Here is an 8,422-nt window from a genome sequence, read left to right as displayed (position 1 = left end):
AACAGGACTCCGGTGAACCGGGCTGTAGCAGGCTAGGCAGGACTCCGGATGTCACCGCATGACATTTCCCCGAAGGGACAGACACAGGAATGAATTGAATCACATGCCAGCCAGTCAAGTGTTCCGGAGCAGTAGTGCTGGGCTAGCAGGACTCTGATGAACCGGGCTATAGCGGACTACTATGGCTCATGGAAGCACAAGACTACATTTCCCCATAAGAGAGGCTACCAAGGATAAACAACTAGGTTGTCGGATCCCACACATACCAAGCATTTCAACATGGCATCACAACAAGACTCTACGACTCAGAGTATTTATTCATCAGGCTCCGAGGAGCCAAGAATTACAAACATGGGTCTCATGACCCAGCATACAGAGCATACAAGCAACAAGCACATGCGTAAGCTTAACTTGTCTGAGTATAGACAACTACAAATGAAGAAGGCTCAGAAGCCTGACTATCTACAAGACCCTCCCAAGGCAACAAGCTTGCTAGAAATAGCCCGCGTGGGTAACAAGCTATAGACCTCTTGTCTGCTGGGTAACAAGCTAAACGTCAAAGTCCACGTGGAACTACTAGCGAGACTGAAGTGTCTCTGCAAAAATATAAATTAAGCAAACGTGGGTACGAATGTACCCAGCAAGACTTACATCATAACTAACTACATATGCATCAGTATCAATAAAGGGGTGGTGGAGTTTAACTTCAGCAAGCCAGCTTTGACTCGGTGGCTATCCTGAACTACGACTGCAAGTAACTCTTTTGAGGTGGCGCACACGAGTCCACATATTCACCATATCAATACTCCACTATGGATCCGCTCCCGTCTCTCTACGAGAAGGCCATCCATAGCACTCACACTTATCTTGTGCATTTTGGAGTATCCACTTTCAGTTGTCTATGAACTATGCAAGGGGTCCAAGTTTCCATATCCGAGGAATCCGGCTATTCGAATAGATAATGATAACCCTGCAGGGGTGTACTTCTTCACACACCCTATCGCCACTTACCACCATGTACACGTCGTGTATCTCGACAACCTTCAAGCGGAAGCCTGGCGAGGGAGTCGGCCATGACCTGACTAACCAACAAGTCTCTAGTCCAGGTTTATCGCCTATTCGGGTTACATCCGCAAGGAGATCCACCCGGGGTGTCGCTCACGGCCCCAAACGATGTGTGCAGGGTTCCCAAGCCCACCATCCGGGTGCCACTTGGTAAACCGTGCCACTGTGCCTAGTCTGTCCCAAGCCCACCTGTACCGGGTGCCACTTGGTAGACTACTAACACTACCTACAAACACCAGAAACTAGTTGCAACTCCTGGACAGAGATCGAGTTGATTAATAAGTCGAGAGGGGTCGAGTTACCGGAACCCAATGTGTGGTAGTAACTGTTCATCGATCACAAACACAGAACTCAATTCCTGAGGACGACTGCAATGAGACAACCCACCATGTACTCCTACATGGCCTCTCACCGCTAGCTTTACCTAATAGTGTTCACACACTTAGCTCACACACAGTAGGACATGTTCATCACCATTCCAATTCATTCCCGATGAATCAGATCTAACTCAACTCTAAGCAATAGCAGGCATGACAAACAAGCATGAATGAGTAGGCACACCAGGGCTCAAACAACTCCTACTCATGCTAGTGGGTTTCATCTATTTACTGTGGCAATGACAGGTAATACAAAGGAAAGGGGTTCAACTACCGCAGCATGTAACGGTTGAATCGTTGTTGTCGTAATGCAGTAAAAGAGAGCAAGAGCGAGAGAGTGGGATTGTATCAGAATGAACAAGGGGTTTTTGCTTGCCTGACAATTCTGAAGATAGTATAACTCTTCATCTGTGTCATCGATCATATCGCCGAAACACGTCTACTTAGAGGGGACAATTGCCGGCAAGGGAACATAAACAACATTAAATTAATGCAATGCACAAGCGAATGAATGATATGACATATTAAGGTACTGAATTGACCTGATGCAATATCTAGCCAATTTAATTGAAGTGGAACTCAAACAAGATGAAATTCCAACTCCAAATGTTATTTCATAAATTTCCCTAATCATAATTTGTCCTATTCAATGAGGTTAACTTGTTCAAACATGCATGATCATGGCATAAACAGATTCTTCATATTTTTCTGATCATTTTTCATATATAATTTATTTCATTCTGAGCTACGGTTGAATTTCTATGATTTTTAGAAGTTTTGGATATTTTCTGAAATAAATAAATCACTTAAGATTTATTTAAATTCCAGAAAAGGATTACCGCGTCAGCCTAACATCATCATGACATCAGCAGGTCAACGGGGCACGGTCCAGGTCACAGCTGACCAGTGGGACCCACGGGTCAGTGACACAGTGTCAACTACAGAGGCTGACGTGTGGGTCCGGTCAATGCTGACGTGGCCAAGTCAATGGTGACAGGCGGGGCCCTTTGAGATTAGTACTAATTTAACAGAGAAGTTAAACTAATTAATTTAGGCACGGGGGCCCACTTGGCAGTGGCTCTAGGGGGTGATTAGCTGGGTGTTTAGGCCCTAATTAAGTGGCCATGTCAGCGGCTAACTACCGGTGACACACACACGCGGCGGCGGCTCTCGTTCCGGCGATTCCGGCGACGAGAGGAGGCGAGGTTGGCCTCTATGGCTGCTGCGCGAGGAGGCGCTTTGATTGGTGGCCGTGGGCGGTACTGGGTCGGACTGCATCGGCGATGGCGATGACAACAACGGCGGCTGGAGCATGGCTATGTGCGGGCACGGTGCTGCAGCTCGAGGGAGAGCGAATGGAGGCGCTAGGCAGCACGTAAAGAGCAGCAGAATCACGTAGGAGCAACTGGTTGGAGTGGAGGGGCTCAGAAGAACGGAGCTCACCGGCCATGGCGGCAGCCGGAGCTCGGGTTCGTGGGGACGGCAGCTAGTGAGCGGGAAGGGAGGGGGTGAGCAAGGGGGACGGGGCAGGTGCTCACAACGGTCCAGATGAGCAGCTCAGCCGGCCCGGGGAAGCTCTGTGGCGGACGGAGCGGCGGGATCGATCTCGGCGAGCCGAGGTTGAAGAAGACAGCGTGGATGTCGCTTCGGGGCTTCCGGCGTTGCTTGGCTCGGTGGAAATGACGAGGACGATGTAGCGGAGCTCGTAGGCACGTCAGCAGGGCGAGGCGGAGACGGTGGCCGCGGCAGTAGCGATCAGCGGCGACGAGCTCGCTCGGATGCGAGAGAGAGAGATCCAGGAAAGGGGGTGAGAGCGACACTACTAGGGAAAAGCCTAGCAGCAGCGCGGGTTTTGGGCCTATTAGCAGGGCGGGGGCCAGCGCTACTAATAAGGCGCTACACCTAACGTATAGCACCAGCGCGGGTGCCACCCGCGCTACTACTACGTCCGTTAGTAGTAGCGTGGGTAAAAACCCGCGCTACTACTAACCCACGGAATTTTTTTTTGAATTTTTTGCGCGAATTTTCAAATTTCTGAATTATTTTAACCTCTAATCTCTAATCACCCTCATCGCTGCTCAATTTAATCTAATCACCTCTCATCATTCCAAATCATCTAACTTCCCGGACGGTCACCCATCCTCTCACTACTCCAACCTGAGCACGCTTAACTTCCGGGCTCTATTCTCCCTCGATTCCAAGTTTGCACTTGTTGTTTTCCTGACAATAGTAAGATGTCAATCCTATTAAACCTCGGGAGTTTAGCTTGAGCATGAAGTCACACATTTCGCTGTTTGAGTTTAAAACTATTGTTCTAAAAAACAATAATTATTTAGTAACACTAATATTTCTTGAATAAGGAGTTTGACCACATTTTGACCAAAGTTTGACCACAGTTTGACCAGATTTTACCAAAATTCCAATAAACTGAAATAATTATTTAGTAACACTAATATTCTTGAATAATTATTTAGTAACACTAATACTTCTTGAATAAGTAGTTTGACCACAGTTTGACCAGATTTGACCAAAATTAAAAAAAACTGAATTTTGAGCATAACTTTTTTCCTTTTAGAATTTGAGGATTCTAAAAATTTGCAAACAGGTTTTAGGATTTTCGTGCTGAACATTTTGATATATTATACGTTTTTTCTGACATCGTATGCAAAAGTTATAGCAGTTTTACATTTTCCCTACACTTTTTGCAAAACATGTCCAAATTTAAGTTTTGAAATTTTCCTAACTATTAGATGTAGTAACATAACTACATCTCGAAGGATTTTAATTTTTGAAGTTTTTATCATTTTCTTTTGCTTTTTACAAAACCGAAAAGGCGATCCACGGGGGGGGGGGGGGGGTAGAGTTTCAAAATGGGACCTTTAGTAGTAGCGAGGGATTTTACCCCTCGCTACTACTATGGCATGTCCCGGAGGGGCACGGTTGAGACCTCTTAGTAGTAGCGAGGGGTAAAAACTTAGTAGTAGCGTGGGTTTATAACCCTCGCTACTACTATGGCATGGCCCAAGGGCACGGTACAGACCGCTTAGTAGTAGCGAGGGGTAAAAACCAGCGCTACTGCAATCAGCTTAGTCGTGGCGACGGTTAAAAACCCGCGCTACTACTATGGCATGTCCCGGGGGGGCACAGTAGAGACCGCTTAGTAGTAGCGAGGGTAAAAAACCAGCGCTACTGCTATCAACTTAGTAGTATCGAGGGTTAAAAACCCGCGCTACTGCTACTTAGCAGCAGCGCCTGATTTTAAAGTGCACTGCTGCTAAGATTCTTTGTATAGGCTTTTCCCTAGTAGTGCGAGGGAGAGTGAGAGAGAGTCGAGGGGTTCTGCGTGGCGTCTCCAGGGGTCGCGGGAGCAAGCAGGGAGGCAGGAGGTGGCGTGCGGTGGCCGTGCACGCGTCGGGCACGCGTTGTGCATCCGACTGGCGAGAGGAAGAAGACCTCCCTGCCCCTGGTGGGCTGGGCCGGCTAGATGGGCTGCCAGGTGAGTGCCAGGTAAGTGCTTTCTCCCTCTCTCTCTTATTTGTTTCAGTTTTTCTAATTTCTGTTACTGTTTTGCAAATAAAATACTAACCAAAACACTTTGGTTTATTCTGTAAATTTTTGTGAGGAATATTTGAATTATTTTCAAACCACACAACAAATTTCAGAATATCTGGAGCAACCAATATTTAATGGTAAATTTTAAACTCCAACTCAAATACCATAATGATTTAATTCAATGACCAAAATGTCCTGGAAAAATATGCATCATCTCTGGTAGAGGCTTTCACCTATTTCCATAAATCATGAAAATTTTAAAAGGATATTTTGAGGTCATTGAAAATATTTTGGTTGAACCTATTTCAATTGCATTTGTGCTAGGGTTTATCAATCCCCAATTCAAATTTCTAAAATTTAAACATGATGACATGAATGCTTTCATGCAACTAGTTACAAGCAAATCTAGGGCCGTGACAACGCACCCCTACTAAACAAGAATCTCGTCCCGAGATTCAAGTCGCGAGGTAAGAAGACAGAGGGACACAAGCTAACACATTCTTCATTATCCTGATGTCTTTCTCGAGGATGTTGATTTGATAACTCAAGTCGATCTTGACATCTTTGCTTTCGAGATCTTCATCCAACACGATGACGATGGAAGGAAACTCTGTAGGAAATGATCTTCTCAAAGATCGAGAAACTCAAGATCAACTCATGGAGTGAGACGTTGAAACATCTCTTGGGCTGAGACACAAAACACACATCAAGAGAGATGGGAGGTAATATATGACAAAGGTTCAAATTGGTAGGCAACAATTCCACACTTAAGAGGGTGGTGAACGGTTGTCAACGTAGCGAGGAGTTGAGTTGCCATGATACCACATCGAGACATCTTAAGGAAGGTAACTCGCAGAAATATTCCCTTAAGTGGAAAAAAGAATTACTTTTGTTTCAGAGATCATTGAAACTCTTTATACCAGCCTAAGGCAAAAACACAAAAATCATTGGCGGAGTGCGGTAGAATGGCATACTCAGACTAGAATGGATGATGTGGACTACCTTGTTGAAGACAACTCAATGGATGATTTGCTTATCATCGGAAATTGGTGGAATCCATGGTAGGACCACTTTTGAAGATGATCCTGAATAAGAATTACTATGGAGGCAGCCCATAGTGAAATGGCACAAAGACGGTGTAAGCTAGTAACGAAATACAAATGTTGGAATGTTCCAACCATTATATCTGCCTGAGATTCAGATCTGGTTAGTAACAGGATACTTCAGACTCAACATGTCTGCAAAAGAAAGTTTGCAACACAATTCGACGAGATAATATTGCGAGATTCTCGAGAAGTGAACCATGATAGCAAGCTACAAAATATGAGCTGGTTCTGCTACACACATGTGAACACGTTGTCCAAGACAAGAATGACCACATGGAAGTCTTACAACAAACACTACCGAGTTCTGGTTGGGAAACATCATCGAGGATAGCAAACTCCTTACTTAAGTCATGATTAGCTCTTAAGAAGGAACTTCTTCTCCTAGAACAAGTCAATCAGTGGCTTGCTGTGCTAGGGATACATATGGAATGAAGGTTGCAAGTCTCCAGACCACAGAATACTTTGCACGTGCATGAATAACTTGGGATGATTCCATAGGAAGCAAAACTACTTTCTCGAATTCACAGCGGCAACTTTCACCAAATGCACGTGAATCAGAGGTAGTCACTTCTTTCATCCAAACATATGCTTCATGAGATAGCATGAAGAAATGCTTTCAAAGTTTCCAACGCTAACTTAGATGTTCAACATGAATCATGGACAAGATGAAAATGTTGTCAATGGGCTCAACAAACAACCATCCAGGCTTCCATATAGATGGAATTCCACAATTAAGTGATCACGGTGATAGCATTGGTCAGACCAAAGGATGTAATGGTGTATGCCCGAGGAATCAACCTCGAGTAGGACAACATTATGAACATCGTTGGTTCTGATTTGATTTGAGGATAGCCCACACTGAAATCAAAGTTTGGACAAGACAATAGATCCAATAACTGATCACGAGGACCAATCGATGAAGATATCTTCTTACATCAACACACACACACACACACAAAAGATATCCCTTAACACGAACTAAGCAAGACAAGCCTTTATCTTCCAAATCTCCAAGTTGTTGTTTGGCTTAACCAACTAGCTCAGGGGTATCCAACACAGATTCTTGGAGAAGGGGTGGTTACAAGAAACCAACTTGACCACGAGCTCAACATAACAGTCAGGGGACAACCTGGTGATACTTCCGAGAAGATAATCGGAAAATCACGAACCATCGATATGTTACTAAGCTCGAGAACAATCTTGCTTTTCAGGGCAAGATGATATGATCAAGAAGAGTGAGGGATTGATACAATCCTAACTCATTGACCGAAGAGTGCACCAGGAAAAATGGACTAGGTAACACGATCAATCTCAGGATGATGATTGAATAACCAACACGCTAAGAATGAGATTGTTGTCCATTAACTACCAAGCAACGTGGTTGCTAGGAGTATTGATTTCACACATCACAATTCACTTGTCAGTATTCTGGTTACAATAACACGGAGATCGATGAATGAACGATGATGGCGAGAAGTATCACTTCAACAAGAATTCATAAGGGTTGGTGCAATCCTCATGAGATTCCTGACATAAAGAGGGCAACACTCCAAGGTAGAGCAGAACAAAAGATAGATTAGCATTTTGATCTGCGGAGTACAACTACTTTGACCCAATCCTAGGAATGGATGAGGTACTGGAGTTTGTTTCTCCTAGTCATTCTGAAATAGAATGGCTTGACGGACCACAAGAATAATAGGCATCGATGAACACGATTGCACACATACTCTTGACTATCAACTGATAGATGATGGTCGGAATACAACTGAAAATGGACAACTCAAGGAGCATATAACTTCCTGAGTTGTGGACGCATGGATTAGTATGTCAAACAAGTTCAACATATTTGTTCCGGATAACCCATGCAGAAGAAGAAGGACTGGTAGATTCACAATTTGAATTGAGAACTCATCGAGAGCTCTCCTGTTGTGATATTTTGATCCAACAAACTTCTGCCATAAGTGGAGATTGATCGCACACATACTGGATCCTATAAACATTTCTGATCCCCATGCCTATCGCAGGCGTTTCACTTTTGCAAACGTGAAGTGTGATTCCTAATTAATCCCTAATTTGGAAATCACATGTTTTGAATTTGAAAGTAGGCAAGCAGTTATTTCATATCCAACAATGTTTATTACAAATATAGGTTCAACCACGAATGCATAATTCAATGCACAAGTACATATACTGAAGAACTACAGAAGCACCCAGTAAAGAATGATGAACCACAGTTGTACTGAAGACTGTAAAGATAGAGGCGAAATACATTCTGGTCGCTGGAGAAGGTGAAGTGGAATGCCCATATTGTGCCCTCCTCCA

This window comes from Triticum urartu, chromosome 1A (assembly GCF_056163025.1).
Source record: "Triticum urartu cultivar PI428250 chromosome 1A, HENAU_Tu73, whole genome shotgun sequence".
Classification (NCBI taxonomy): Eukaryota; Viridiplantae; Streptophyta; class Magnoliopsida; order Poales; family Poaceae; genus Triticum; species Triticum urartu.
Note: the sequence above shows the minus strand (reverse complement) of the source record.